Source organism: Sapajus apella, unplaced genomic scaffold (assembly GCF_009761245.1).
Source record: "Sapajus apella isolate SASKATOON/1434 unplaced genomic scaffold, GSC_monkey_1.0 scaffold95, whole genome shotgun sequence".
NCBI lineage: Eukaryota > Metazoa > Chordata > Mammalia > Primates > Cebidae > Sapajus > Sapajus apella.
In genome coordinates, this window is record NW_022437035.1 from 4,301,034 (window position 1) to 4,316,577 (window position 15,544).

A 15,544-nucleotide genomic window follows, 5' to 3' on the forward strand; every position below is an offset into this window, starting at 1 on the left:
TTAGTTTCCTACGACTGCTGTAACAAATTTCCACAAACGTATAAGGTTTAAAACAACACCGATTTATTTACTTATTTGTTTTTATGTATTAATTTGTGTTAAAACAGAGTCTCCCTCTGCCACCCAGGCTGGAGTACAGCGGTGTGATCTTGGCTCACTGCAGCCTCCGCCTCCCGGGTTCAAGCAATTCTCCTGCCTCAGCCTCCCGAGTAACTGGGACTACAGGCACGTGCCACCATGCCTGGCTAATTTTTTGTCTTTTTAGCAGAGACAGCGTTTCACTGTGTCAGTCAAGATGCCCTCGATCTCCCGACCTCATGATCCACCCGCCTTAGGCTCCCAAAGTGCTGGGATTACAGGCGTGAGCCACTTCTCCCAGCCCAAACAACACCAATTTAAGCTTGATGGTTCTGGAGGTCAGAAGTCAGTCATAGGTCTTCCTGGGCTAAAGTCGAGGTGCCAGGGCTGTGCTGCTTTCCAGAGACTCTGGGGGGCATCTGTCCTCTTGCCTCTGCCAGGTCCTGGAGGTTACTGCATTCCTTGGCTCCTGGCATTCTCCTTCCATCTTCAAAGCCACAGCGTCGCCTCTCTCTGTTACTTTTCCATGGTCACACCTCCCCCTGAGCACGGTCAGGAGGAGCTCACTGCTTTTACGGTGGCTCGATTGGACCCACCCAGATAATCCAGGATAGTCTCCCCACCTCAGGACTCCTTACCCCTAATCTCATCTGCAAAGTCCCTTTTGCCCTGTAAAGTAACATCGTCACAGGTCCTGGGGACAAGGAGGTGGCTATCTGTGGGGGCTATTATCCTGTCTACCACAACCACTTCCTCTCACCTTGACTAACTGCCTACTTGTTCAGTGATTCAATGCATTCGTTTTGGTTGCCTACAATGTCTCAATGCTGTGCAACCACGGCGACCAGGATAAATGCAGCCTCTGCCATCATGAACCTCATAGGCTGGTAGCTCTTGGTGTAGATCACCACCTCCAAGAAGCCTTCCCTGACTGCTCCCTCAAACCCCCCTAGCTGCTCCATTGCAGCACTGTCACTTTGCGAGTTCTCTGGCCTATCTCCCCAGCCGGACACCTCAAGGACCGGGAGTTCGTCTCATTCACCTCCACGTTGCCAGAGGGCCTTACCTAGCACAGTGAGTACTTGGGACACATCGATTGAATGGGCGAACGTGGGTTCCATCTCCACTCCACCGAGCTGTGCGACCCCGGGCAATCCCATTCCCTCTCAGAGCCGTTTCGCCGGCTCTGCAGTGGGTATGCATGGCAGCACCTAGCTTCAGAGGTTATTGTAAGGATTAAATCAGACCAGGTTCATCATGCACATAGTAGGTGTTCAGCCAAATGGCAGCTCCTTTCTCTCTTTGAACTGCTTCATGGACGCAGGCTCTGAGTTAAGTGTTCGCAATTATTGACCTGGGCCCAACACTGAAATTATCCCAGGCCTCAGATTTCTCCGTCAGAGAACAGGTTATAGGAGCATTCATCACAGTGTGGCTGCAGGTGCCGGCCTCTCGAAAAGAACTCTCCCCACCCCCAAAACACCAAACGCCACCTTTTGGAGAACTGGCTAGAAGTATGGAAGCTGGGCCAGGCGCTGTGGCGTACTCCGGTAATCCCAGCACTTTGGGAGGCTGAGGAAGGCAGATCACAAGGTCAAGAGATCGAGACCAGCCTAGCCAATATGGTGAAACCCCGTCTCTACTAAAAATACAAAAATTAGCTGGGCATGGTGGTGGCTGCCTTTAGTCCCAGCTACTTGGGAGGCTGAGGCAGGAGAATTGCTTGAACCAAGAGGTGGAGGTTGCAGTGAGCCGAGATTGTGCTACTGCACTCCAGCCTGGGTGACAGAGCAAGAATCTGTCTGAAAAAAAAAAAAAAAAAAAAGAAGACCTATGGAAGCTAGCCAGGTGCCATGGTTCGTGCCTGTAATCCCACTTTGGAAGGTGGACAGATGGCTGGAGCCCAGGAGTTCCAGACCAGCCTGGACAACATGGTGAAAGTCCATCTCTACCAAAAAAAATTAGCCAGGCATAGTGGCACGTGCCTGTAGTCCCAATTACTGAGGAAGCTGGGGTGGGAAGATTGCTTGAACCCAGGAGGTCGAGACTACACTGAGCCATGATTTCAGCACTGCCTCCCAGCCTGGGTGACAGAGAGACCGAATCTCAAAAAATAAAAAAGATAAAAGAAGTATGGAAGCTGAGTCTTGGCTAGATATTCAGCAAGAAAGCCCCATGAAGGCTGAACACGCGTCTATCTGCACACAGCGCGTGCTTCCATCTGGCACCATTCAGTGTTGAGCGTCTGCATTTTGGAGTCTGGCTGACCTGGATTCAAATCACTGCTCTCCCGTAATCGGTGCACTGACCTTGAACAAGTGTCTTCCGTTTCTGTGAACTTGATTTTCCTCTTCTGCGAAATGGGGATAATAAGAGGACCCATTTGTGAGGAAGTGTCTCACCTGGCACCCGGCACGTGTAAGGTCAAGATCACGGTGAGCTGTGATGGTCAGAGGAAAAAGCCCACCGCCACTGAGGAAGCGGCGGGGAGACGGGGCCCCTGGAAGTTACCCCAGATCAGCCTCCAATTCCCGTAACTCAGCGACTCCTACTCGCCTGGTAACTTTGGAAAATATTATCTTAGTGTTTGCAATTCTTGATCTGGGCCCAACACTGAAATTACTGCAGACTTTCTTCTTCTTCTTCTTCTCCTTTTTGACAGCTTGAGCAAAAGGAGTTGTTTTTGAGCTTCAGGAGGGGAAAAACACACGCGCACACGCACACGCCCCAAACAGCATCATTTTGCAGGACAAAATGTCCCCTGTGCTCCAGAGCAGGCGGCCCCAGCCCCGCTCCGGCAGGCCTCACAAACACTTAGTGTCACTGCGGGTTATGTAAGCGTGGTTTGGGCCTGCGAGGCTGGACGTGGCCTTGGGTTTTGAAAGGAGGCAGAGGAGTTTGGGTGAGGAGCAGTTTGGCTCAAAATAAATCCAGGAACTCAGTGCAGAAAAAAAAAAACCTTCTAGACTCTACTGAAAGGCATATTTAGATGTATAGTCTGGAATGTTCAGAACTCAGAAAATACAAGCCAGACTGTGGTCAACGTGGCTTTCGTGGCCCCATCACGCACACGGGTGGGGTGAGAAGTCGCGGAGTGTCACCACGTGACCCCTGCCGTGGGACAAAGGTGAGCACACAGGCCATGTCCCTCCTGGAAGGAAAACGCCAGTTCTTAGTGTTTTCCAAAATGGTTTGTCCTTTTGTTCCTGGAGTTCCCTGCCTTTCCCCCGTGGTGCCGGATTTCGTGATTCCTGCTGGACAGTGGGGTCAGGGCAGGCAAGCAAGATATTTGTTCCGGCGAAAAGAAGGCAGGAGACGCAGGGCAACTAGCGCATCCTGATTTGCCTGAGGCCTTTCCCAGTTTCAAAACTGAAAGTCTCACTTTCAAGGAAACCCCTCTGTCCTGGGCACATGGGGACAATGAGTCGCTCTGCAGGACAGCATAATCCTGACAAGCACCATCATCTTTCTAGAGCCCCGAGCACGTGACCCTCGACAGGCTTATTTATATACACTGTTGCATGTCATTCCCCCCGCTGCCTTTCCAGGTAGGTTTCCCATACCCATTTCCCAGACAAACGAGGCTCGGAGGAGGAAAATACATGAGAACACACATGGGAGTGAGGGAGAGAGGGAGGCGCTCAGGTATTAAAATTGGAGATTTGGCCTGGTGCGGTGGCTCACGCCTGTAATCCCAGCACTCTGAGAGGCAGAAGCAGGAGGATAACCTGAGGTCAGGAGTTCAAGACCAGCCTGGCCAACATGGTGAAACCCTGTCTCTGATAAAACTACAAAACTTAGCCAGATGTGATGATGGGCACCTGTAATCCCAGCTACCCAAGAGGCTGAGGTGGGAGAATCACTTGAACCCAGGAGGTGGAGGCTGCAGTGAGCCGAGATCTCACCACTGCACTCCAGCCTGGGAAACAGAGCGAGACTCTGTCAAAAAAAAAAAAAAAATTCAGAGATTCCTGGGCCCCAACCCAGTAGCTGTGGGAACTGCATTTATAACACACTCTCCCGGTGGTTCTATGAGCAAATAATTTCAGTGTGCAATATCCAGCCCAGTTCCACTGGGACTTACCTTGGAACTGAGCATGGAAGGGGAAGTTCAGTGGGGACAGGCATTCGAGCTGAGGGAACAGCATGAGGAAGGGCACGAAGGTGTAGTGACAGGAGAGTGCGTCACTGAATATAATGTCCTTCATGGGCAGAGTGGGAAAGGAGGCTGCCATTGACAGATCTAGGGCTTGAATACCAGGCTAAGGAGTTTAGACTTTATCCTGAGGGCACTGGGGAGCCATGGACGGCTTTAAACAGTGGTGACAAGGTCAAATTTGTGTTTTGGAAAGATGACTCCAGCTCTTATGCAGCAGTTATGTTGCAAAGGAGTATGAGTGGAGGCAATGGAACAGTTAGGAGGAAAGTGACAGAAACCCAGTGCAAACTGGCTGACACCAAAATGGAAATTCACTGACTCATGTAATTGACTCCACCTTCAGGTATGGCTGGATCCAGTTTCTCAATTTAGAAACCAGCCTCTCTCCATGTCTTGGCTGTATTCTGGCTTCTTTCCAGACAGGCCCTCCCTCTGTGATGACAAGATAGTCTCCAGAAGGTCAAGACTTGCCTCCTATGGCTTAGCAGCCCCACCAGAGAGAAAAATCCCGCTTGCATAGAACTTTCGGCCAAATTCCCAGAGCTGGCACTCGCTGGCTCTGATGGGCTCATCCCCCAGCCAATAACAGTGGTATCCTGTTGGCCAGGTCTGCATTAAGACCCACCCCTAGAGTTAGAGAGTGGGATCAGCCCCATCCCAAATCCACAGCCTGGGATGGGAGAGGGGGCGCTGATCCCCAAAGGAAAATCTGGATTCTGTCTCCAGGAACCTTGATCATGGACCATGCAGGGGAGACAGCCCCAGCTTGGGCTGGAACCCAAGGATTGCAGATGACCATCTCCACCTGCCTCAAGTGGAAAGAGAGAGATGAAGAGAGTGGCAGAAGGCCGCACAGCGACCCGAGGGTATCAGGTCTCAAACTTGCTTCAGACAAACTCTAAGGCCAGCAGTTCGTGATGGGTGCCCTGCAAGGTGGGATGTCTGCACACTCCCTGGAAACAGACCACAGAAGCTGCTCCTTGATTCTCAGGAACTTAAGAAGTCACTTCCGTAGCTTCTATCTCACAATGCCATTGCAATCTTTAATAACTGCAAGTAATTTTTTTTTTTTGAGACAAAGTCTTGCTCTGTCATCCAGGCTGGAGTGCAGTGGTGCGATCTCGGCTCATTGCAACTTCCGCCTCCTGGATTCAAGCGATTCTCCTGCCTAGCCTCCCAAGTAGCTGAGACTACAGGTGCGCGTCACCACGCCAGGCTACTTTTGGTGTTTTTAGTAGAGATAGGGTTTCACCATGTTAGCCAGGATGGTCTCAAACTCCTGACCTCATGATCCACCCACCTCAGCCTCCCAAAGTGCTGGGATTACAGGCCTGAGCCATCTCGTCCAACAAATAAATATTTTTAAATGAATTAATTTATTTTGATGGACTGATTGATTGAATGATTGAGATAGGGTCTGCCTCTGTCGCCCAGGCTGGAGTGCACTGGTGCAATCACGGCTCATGGCAGCCTCAAGCTCCCCAGCTCAAGTGATCTTCCCACCTCAGCCTCCAGAGTAGCTGGGACCACAGGTGGGTGCCACCATGCCCAGCTAAGTTTTTATTTTTTGCTATGTTGCCCAGCCTGGTCTTGAACTCCTGGGCTTAAGTCATCCTCCAACTTCAGCCTCCAGAAGTGATGGGATAGCAGGTGTGAGCCACCACACCAGGCCTTTATTTTTAATTGACAAAAATTATATGCATGTGTATACACACACAAGGGAATAGTATTCAGCATTGCAAAAGACAGAGACCCTATCCTTTGCGACAACATGGATGAGCCTGGAGGACATTATGCTAAGTGATAAACCAGACACAGAAAGCTAAGTGCGGCGCGCGATCTCACTTCTATGTGGAATCTAAAAAAGTCAAACACAGAAGCAGAAAGTAGGAGATGGTTACCAGGGGCTGGGGGCGGGGCCTGGGGGAACGAGGAAATGTCGGTCAAAGAGTCCACAGCAATTAGGCAGGAGGAATAAATTCTACAGGTAAATGTTAAAAGGGGAGAACCCTCAAGTAATCTCTGGTCTAAAGTCAGGATTAAAGGGAATAATCACATCTCACACACTGGCCTCTCTGAATTGCAAGGTCATCAGGGTAGACAGAGCCACGGGCTGATGGAGCTGAGGTTCCCTGAAGCATGGGAGACCATGGTGAGTCTCTGCCCAGCACAATTCATCTGGACAGATGAATTGTGCAGAGCCGTGTCTGCCCAGAGTGCAGTCCTCACATCAGGCGCCGGGGAGCCGCCAGTCCTGAGCTTCCCCAGCCCCTAACCCTGCCTGGTACATTATGAGACCCAACAAATAGCTGTCAGATCAATGGATGGCTGCCCCAATTGTCTTGCACACCTCCGGGCATGGGAGGCTCACTGCCACCCAAGGCATCCTGTCCCTTTGTTCAACAGCCCTGCCGGACATGCGGCTCTTGACCCAAAATGGCAAAATTATGGAGCAACATCCAGGGAACTGCAGCTTTGAAATGTACCCTCAGGAGAGAATTCAAAAGCAGCGAAAGTAAGTAATCAATAGGAAGGTGTTCATTCTAGTGTTCTCTACCAGGTAGAAATCTAGCAGTGATCTGAACGCCTCACAGATGGCAAAGATTCTCTGTGTGTGTGTGTGTGTGAGTGTGTACACGTGCGCGCGTGTGAGTATAAATGAGAGAGAAACAGTGTTACTCCTGAGACACCACCACAATCGACAACCTGGCAACCATTAGAAATGTGAACTATGAGAAGCATGTAGACACATGAGGAATTGCAATCTAGCAGAAGGTTAGGAAAAGCAGAATGCACATTGTGCCTGCAGCCACGTAAGCCAAATGTGCACAGACAGGAGAGGGTGGAAATAAGCAGAGAAGGAAATAGCTGTGTGGTCAGAGTGGCTGCACCTTAGGCTGCCTTTTTTTTTTTTTTTTTTTTTTTTTGACAACGTCTCGCTCTGTGGCCAGACTGGCGTCTGGAGTGCAGTGGTGCGATCTCGGCTCACTGCAACCTCTGACTCCCACTTCAAGGGACTCTCCTGCCTCAGCCTCCTGAGTAGCTGGGATTACAAGCGCGCACCACACGCCCAGTTAATTTTTGCATTTTTAGTAGAGATGGGGTTTCACCATTTCGGTCAGGATGGTCTCCATCTCCTGACCTCGTGATCCGCCCACCTTGGCCTCCCAAAGTGCTGGGATTACAGGCACGAGCCACGGCGCCCGGCCTCAGCTGTTTTAAAAAGCTTCCTTACAATGGCATCTCCCCATCCTTTCAGTGCCATTATTCCCATTTTAGAGATGAGGAAATCGACACCCAGGAAACTAGCCATTTGCACATAGCGGCTGCTGGGACGAACCGGGCGGCTGACTCTGAGCCCCTTTATGATCCTGTGTGTCACCCCCCAGCTGGGCCCGCAAGCTCTGCAGCCCTTCCGAGAGCTGAAGGCAGAATCCTTGCCCCAAGCCCCTTGTCTTCTTCTCGGTGACCGTTCCTGTGCCCTCATTGTCCCCCCTAAGACTTGGTGTCAATTCTCCCCATCATAGGCCAAGAAGGAGCCATGGCCAGAGGTGCCGCCCCGACCGACGAGCACTGCCTGGAAACACTCCTGCTGCCACAGCCTGACCTTTGCCTGGATCTCAGGAAGAGAGACCCCTTGCGCCCACCGGGGCGGCCCTGCCAGGTGCGCCAGCGGAGGGCTGTGTGGAGCCGCCCAGCCTGGCCACCTGCTCTCCAGTGTGCTATTAAATCTGACCCGGCAATTACAACTTTCTAGTAGATGACGGCCTCATAACCACAGTACATACCTGGGCTTCAGGCTCTGGGCTCTGTGGAAAATTCTAGAACATCACAGACCAGGTAAAGAGTCCCTTCTTTGAAGAAAAGTAGAAGACATAAGCTATCTGCAGATAGAGCTGGCTTTGCTGAGCCATTCATTACCGTCAGTGGCAAAAACCGCGATTACTTTTGCACCAACCTAATGCTTCTCTCCTCCTCCCGACAACTCACTCAGGTGCGTGTTATTCTCCCCGTTTTACAGATGAGGAGCCTGAGGCTCCATAGGTGGGCAGCATCACTGAACTTGCAAAACAGCCACAGCTGGGCTCTGAACGCAGTCTCATCAGGCACCGCAAACGCCCCTTTCCTCCAGCCTGGAATAAACGGCTGAAGCAAATGCAATTCTCTTCCCTCACCCACCCCAGTCCTGAATTCTTTGCATTTGAGTCATATATTCCGGAGTTTCCCAGAGACACAAGCCCCCTATTTAGACATTCACTCAACAAACATTCGTTGGGCACTGATTGCATGCTAGAATCTGCAAGCAGAGAGGTAGGGAAGCTTTCACGGACCAGAAAGCCATGGCCCCTGGCCTCTTGGGCCTCACGCTACAGGGAGCGGCAGCCTCCAACCATCACATGAAGCTATACAGTTGGAACAATGGCAAGGAAGGTCTGAGATGCCACAAGAACGTCAGGGCCTGGAGGGCTTCCAGGCAGCAGAAATAGCATGTGCAAAGGCCCTGTGGTGGGAACAAAATAGGCTAGTGTGGCAGGAGGAGAGCGAGTGTCGGGGATAAAATTCATTTTGATTAGCACCTCCTACCAGTGGTTCCAACATTTGCCACGTGGCCACTGCATGCTGTCTCTGAGCTTCTCGTACATAATCTCTAATCCTTCCTGTGCTTTCCTGTAGCAGTAAGGTGAGGATGTTTGCCCCCACTCCTCATTCTACAGCTGAAAGAAAGAAAATGAAATTTCCCGGACCCGGAAAGTGACCCTGATCCCACGCACCCAGCCTCTGTGGTAAACGTTCGCCAGGTGCCTGGCTCGGTGTGAAGCGCTTTACACATCTTACTGCAAGGAGTCCTTTCCGAAGCCTGAGGCAGTGACTTGCACAGACGAGAAAAGCAAGGCTCAGAAGGAGGTGCGACCACAGAGCCTGGAAGCCGCGGGGCTGGAATCTGAACCCAGGGGGGCCTGACTGCAAGCGAGTCCAGGGCTGTTTCCCCAGGACCACAGTCTCAGCAGCCTGGGGAGAAGCCAGCCCCACTCCGTGCGCAGACGTGAGTGATGAATTCCCCCGAGGTTCCTCATCTAGCCACTGACCTGCAGCCTCGGCTTACCTACCTCCAGCCACAGAACTGAGAACTCTCCTGGTGACTGGGGGCATCTTTCTGTGAGCCATCTGAGGGCCTGGCCCCCTCTTCATCCTGTGGGTCCCCTTTATCATCAGCCGATCCTTTCACACCTGCCACTACGTTGGCTGGCACTGTCAGGTGAAGCCCACTTCACTACTGCCTCAGTCTGGGTTCCCCTGAAAGAGGGCCCTCGGGCAAGGATCTCAGGGCGAGCCCTTTGTCAGGTGATTCCAGGAGCAGGATCAGACGTGGGGAAGTGACAGAGGAGGAAACCAATGAAGGATGTATTAGGGAGTGGCTGACCACTATAGGAATCGGCACAGTCCTGATGGGGACCTTTGGGACTCACTACGCGCGGCTGCCCCCACGGAGGGACGAGGGAGCTGGGGTATGTACCCCCCAGCGCCCATCCCTCTCTGGCTGAGGGCTGCTCCTGGGGTGGGTCCAGGGGTGTTAACTCTCCAGCACTTCTAGCCAGCCTGCCCAGTCACCCGGCCAAGAGCACAGGGGCTGTCTCCTCAGATGACCTGCAGGGAGCCGAGACATGTGAGCGGGGCATCATTTAGCAGAGTTCATACATCCTTCCAGTCTGTCGGGCAGCAAACATTTCTAGAGCCTCCATCCCTGTGCCTGGCAGTGCGATGGCCTGAAAAGAGGCAGCCTGGAAGGGTACGACCATCAAACGCCTACTACGCGTGAGGCACCACACTGAATGCTTAAATATGCAATCTTTTCAAACTACACGTACATGTGTAAGTGTCAACACCACCTCACAAGGCCATGTGTGGTGGCTCATGCCTGGAATGTCAACTCTTTGGGAGGCTGAGGTGGGAGGATCACTTGAGCCCAGGGATTTGAGACCAGCCTTGGCGACACAGTGAGACCCCATCTCTACAAACAATAAACAAAACTAGCCGAGCATGGTGGTGCGTGCCTGTGGTCCCAGCTACTTGGGAGGCTGAGGAGGGAGGCTCACTTGACCCCAGGAGGCTGAGGCTATGGTGTGCCATGATCATACCACTACCCTCCAGCCCAGGTGATGGAGCGAGACCCTGTCTCAAAAAATCGAAAACAAACGCTTCAGCATATTTTGCATTCCCTACATACTGTCTGTGACCAGTATGGGCATGTGAATCACCCTTGGAAGCTTGGCTTTTCCATCCATAAAATGAAATCCCGTCTCCTAGGGTTGATGAGAGGATTACATTGTAAAGTTTCCAGACACAGGGCCTGACGCAGAGTAAGCACTCCATAAATGGTAGCGATTCTGCTATTTTTCTCTTCTTATCATCAGAGTTCACCAAATCCAAGACACCGTCAGTTGTAAACCACATCACAATCTTAGAGATATTATAATGAGGGAAGAAAAGCACTTCTCAGAATTGATGGGATATGGCCTTGTTCCCATTTTCCAGATTAAGGCCGTATTGAGGCTTGGGGTAGGAACAGAACTGCCCTGTTTTCCCCTACGATCCCTGCTTCCCACCCCTAAGACAGGACCCTCCCTCGGTCACCCTGGTGTGAGGTTCAGGGAGATTTTGCTGTCGATGCTACCCTACAGGAGGAGAATCAACACTTTTCAAGCCTTGGGTAAATTTATTTCAGTGCTGTGTCAAAGAGAACCAGAAGTCTGCAGTAATTATGCGGATGGGGCCCACACCCACCCAACACCCTCCCCCCCCACCCACCCAACACCCTCCCCCCCCACCCCCCCCACCCCGCCTCCACCAAGATGACTCAGCCCAAATTATCCCCCTAATTGTCTCAACCTGTGTGGACTCCAGCCGGGGCCCTCCTTCCCCCAAACCCGCATGACTGGATCCTTGAGGGCTGCAGACAGCAGCGCTCCCCTCTCTCTGAAATGGAATGTGGCTTTCCAGGCCCTTCCACCATTGCTCATCAGCTCCGTTTCCAGTTCCCTCCCCATGGTTGTTGACAGTCTTTATGAAAACTTCTGGGCCAGCCTGGTGGCTCATGCCTATGATCCCAGCATTTTGGGAGGCCAAGGCGAGAGATTGCTTGAGTCCAGGGGTTTGAGACCAGCCTGGGCAACATAGTGACGCCTCCGTATCTTTAAAAAATAAAAAATTAATTTTAAATTTTAATTTTTTTTTTTTTTTTTTTTTTGAGATGGAGTTTCGCTGTTGTTGCCCAGACTGGAGTGCAATGGCGCGATCTCGGCTCACCGCAACCTCCGCCTCCTGGGTTCAAGCAATTCTCCTGCCTCAGCCTCCCGAGTAGCTGGGACTACAGGCACACACCATCATGCCCAGCTAATTTTTGTATTTTTTTAGTAGAGACGAGGTTTCACCTTGTTGACCAGGATGGTCTCGATCTCTTGACCTCGTGACCCACCCGCCTCGGCCTCCCAAAGTGCTAGGATTATAGGCGTGAGCCACCGCGCGCGGCCAAATTATTATTTTTTTAACTTAAAAACATTAGCTGGACGTGGTTGCGTGTGCTTGTGGTCCCAGGCACTTGGGAGGCTGAACTAGGAGGATTGCTTGAGCCCATGAGGTTGAGGCTGCGGTGAGCTGTGACTGCACCACTGCACTCATTCTGAATGATGGAGTGAGACCCTGCCTCAAAAAGAAAAAGAAAGAGAGAGAAAGGGGCAGGGAGGGAAGGAAGGAGGGAGGGAGGAAAAGAAAGAAAAAAGAAAAGAAAGTTTCTTCTCTGAATAGACCTCCCTTTGGAGATTCCTTCACTGTTCCTTCCCTGTTCCTTCCCTGCTGACCCTGCCTTACCCTGTTGCAAGGCCTGGGGGAGGGGGAGTACTGAATTTTAAGTCCCTTTAGGGGAGGGACTATCTTGCACTGCCATCTGAATCCCACCAGCACAGGTCATGGCACACAGAAGATGTTGGAGCTAAGTGGGGTTGGATGGAGAAAAGGAAAACAAAAAAAGAACCAAAGAAGTTTGATCACGGAAGAACAAAGGAGGCCTCTGAGGAAGGATGGGGTGTGCCGAGGCTGAATCAGACTCCCTTAGCAAGAACAAGAAGACATAACAGCAAAAACAAGCAGACACGGTGATGTTCCACATAAACCAAAGAACACCCAGGATCTCCAGGCAGATGGGATGATGCACTCTGGGGTAGACTTTTACATTCAGGATTCAGAAGAGAATTTTCTGTTGGCTAAGAAAGCTCTCCTAGTATATTGATGTTATGAATGCAGAAGTCCCAAGAATTGAACGGGTATTTTTTGAAGACCCATGGGGGAGGCAGATCGGGAGTCATAGGACCCTGACCCAGGCTGTGGTCACTGCAGGCTGGGAGACCCTGGGAAACGTACTCACTTATTTTGACTGGCAGGCACACAGGAATGAAGTGATTCCCTCAAGGACAGTCTGTGAGAGACTCAGTATCATCACTGGTCTAGACAGCCCCTCAAACCCAGGCAGCTCCCCTCCCCACAGCCACAGACATGGGCCGTATTTAACACAGTTGCATTCTTCCAGGCTCTCTGCCACTCTTATGCACACACATGTGTATATCCAAGAACAACAAAGAGCACTGCCGTGAGTAAATGGTTTTTTAAATGGATATAAATGATGTTACAACTGTGGCTCCTTTGCAACTTTCTTTTCTTCAATATTAATTTTCAAGATTCATCCATGCTGGTAAGTATGGTGATAACTCCTTTTCATTGCTGTATAATAATCCATTTACAAATATCCCTTTACAAAAAAATTTAAGAGACAGGTTTTTGCTTTGTTGCCCAGGCTGGAGTGTAGTGGCGTGATCACAGCTCACTATAACCTCAAACTCCTGGGCTCAAGTGATCCTCCCACTTCAGCCTCCCAAGTAGATAGGACTATAGATCCACAATTACACCCGGCAAATTTTGCTTTTTAGTTTTTATAGAGACCGGGGTCTGACTCTGCTGAGGCTGTTCTCAAACTCCTGGGCTCAGGTGATCCTCCTGCCTTGGCCTCCCAAAGTGCCGGGATTATGGACGTGAGCCACAGTGCCCATCCAGTTTCCCTTATTGGATCTATCCATTTCCCCACAGCTGAACATCTAAGTTGTTCCCAAGCCTGACCCACTTGACACTTCACTTCCTCCTTTAATGATCTCATCTATAAAAATGATATGCCACAGATGACTTCCAAGTTGCCACAGGCTGGCTGCTCCAAATGCAGACTTCACCCCCAGGAAGTTCACCGTTCCGTCAGGGAGCCGTGATTTGTACGTAAGTGAAAGAAATCTCACTCCATGACTGAATTGGGTGGTAACTGGTGTCTTCATCATCATCTCTGACCTCTAAACCCTTGCCACCCTGAGAATGCTTTGCACAGAGTGAGGCCAATGAGTGGCGTGGGATGTGTGGGAGAGGGAGGAGTGGGGTGCAGCTCTGCAATTACATTGATTGCATCGGTGGGGGAGTGGGGCGCCTGCCTGGTGCATCCTTAGCAGCCCAGCCTGGGCAGCTTCCTGCCCCAGCCCAGCAGGACATACCTCACATCGCACAGCGGGAATCTTCTTGCTGTTATTGACATTGCCTGCAAAATCCAGGAAGCCATCCCTGAATATGCCGCTCCATGTCTTGAGGTTAAATCCTTTCGCCGGGCGCGGTGGTTCATGCTTGTAATCCCAGCACTTTGGGAGGCCGAGGCAGGTGGATCACGAGGTCAAGAGATCGAGACCATCCTGGTCAACATGGTGAAACCCCATCTCTACTAAAAATACAAAAATTAGCTGGGCATGGTGGCGCACGCCTGTAGTCCCAGCTACTCGGGAGGCTGAGGCAGGAGAATTGCTTGAACCCAGGAGGCGGGGGTTGCGGTGAGCCGAGATCGCGCCATTGCACTCCAGCCTGGGTAACAAGAGCGAAACTCCGTCTCAAAAAAAAAAAAAACAAAAAAAAAAACAATCCTTTCACAGGATGGTCTTTCCCAAGTATTCTCCTGTGATCCAGACCACAGAGCCTGCCTGACATGGATCCGGACTTGCTGTTCCTGGGAACAAGAAAGAAAGCGTGTTTCGAAAGCTCAGAATCAGCTCTCCGGCCCGGTGGAAACACTGCCATATGCTTAATTGTGCTCCAATTACACAGGATGCTCCAGAATCGCTGCTCTGGGGTGGAGAGACGCTAATGGCCATCATTACATTTGGACAGCCCTGTTCGGCTTTCTGTGATCTTTGCAACTACTGTGTAGTTGGTTCACTGAGAGCTGCTGGCCTGTTTTAACACGGGAGAGATGGTGGAGTTCCTCATTTGCAAACGCTGACTGAGAACCTAGGGCGGACCAAGCCTGGTTTTAGGCACTGAGGACAATGCAAAGTAGGTTCTCACAGAACTTCTAGTCCAGTGGGGAGATAAGCAACACACACACACACACACACACACACACACACAATGCCCATAGAGATAAATGCCATGAACAATTAACAGCTATGAGAAATGGACCACGTCAGTATTTTGGGAGGCTGTGGTGGGTGGATCATGAGGTCCAGAGTTCAAGACCAGCCTGGCCAAGATGGTGAAACCCCATCTCTATTAAAAATATAAAAATTAGCCGGGCGTGGTGGCACATGCCTGTAGTCCCAGCTACTCAGGAGGCTGAGGCAGGAGAATAGCTTGAACCCAGGAGGTGGAGGTTGCAGTGAGCTGAGATCACACAACTGCACTCTAGTCTGGGTGACAGAGCAAGACTCCATCTCAAAAAAAAAAAAAATAGCTATGAGAAATGGGAGCAGGGCCTAAACGGTGGTCCAGGAAGGCTCCCTGCAGAGGAGACATTTGGGTGCCAAGGTGAGGTAAGGGAGGGAGCTGCGAGGAGGAGATCTGCTGGAAGAGTGTTCCAGGCAGCAGGAGTAGCCAGTGCAAAGGCCCAGGGGCCCTGCCTGGTGTGTTGGACAGCTGTGTGGCTGGAGTGGGAGACGGACTAGAAGATGGGGAGAGGACGACACTGTAAGGGTCACCGTAAGGAATCTGCACTTCACTGTGAGTGGCATGGGACTGCTTTGAGCAGAGGAAGGATGTGACCTGTTTGATACCTAGAAGAATCTCCTCCACTTTTATGTGAGACAAGGTCTTGCTCTGTTGCCCAGGCTGGAGTGCATTGGCGCAATAATAGTTCACTGCAGCCTCAGAGGGGGCAGCTAAAGCTCCCTGGAGTGAAGGTGCTGGTGAGGTCTGAGACCGCAGACCTTCTCACCTAGATCTGCTTCCGAGAGTCTC

The 15,544-nt window shown here is 51.3% G+C and overlaps 1 long non-coding RNA gene across 1 annotated transcript; it reads left to right on the plus strand.

Moving 5' to 3' along the window:
- Positions 1-992: 992 nt before the first annotated feature.
- On the plus strand, positions 993-14,769 carry LOC116535588. The gene is made up of 4 exons (XR_004262278.1): positions 993-1,152; positions 7,765-7,901; positions 13,373-13,552; positions 14,261-14,769. It is a non-coding gene; the product is annotated as an uncharacterized LOC116535588 (long non-coding RNA).
- The last annotated feature ends 775 nt before the right edge of the window (positions 14,770-15,544 follow it).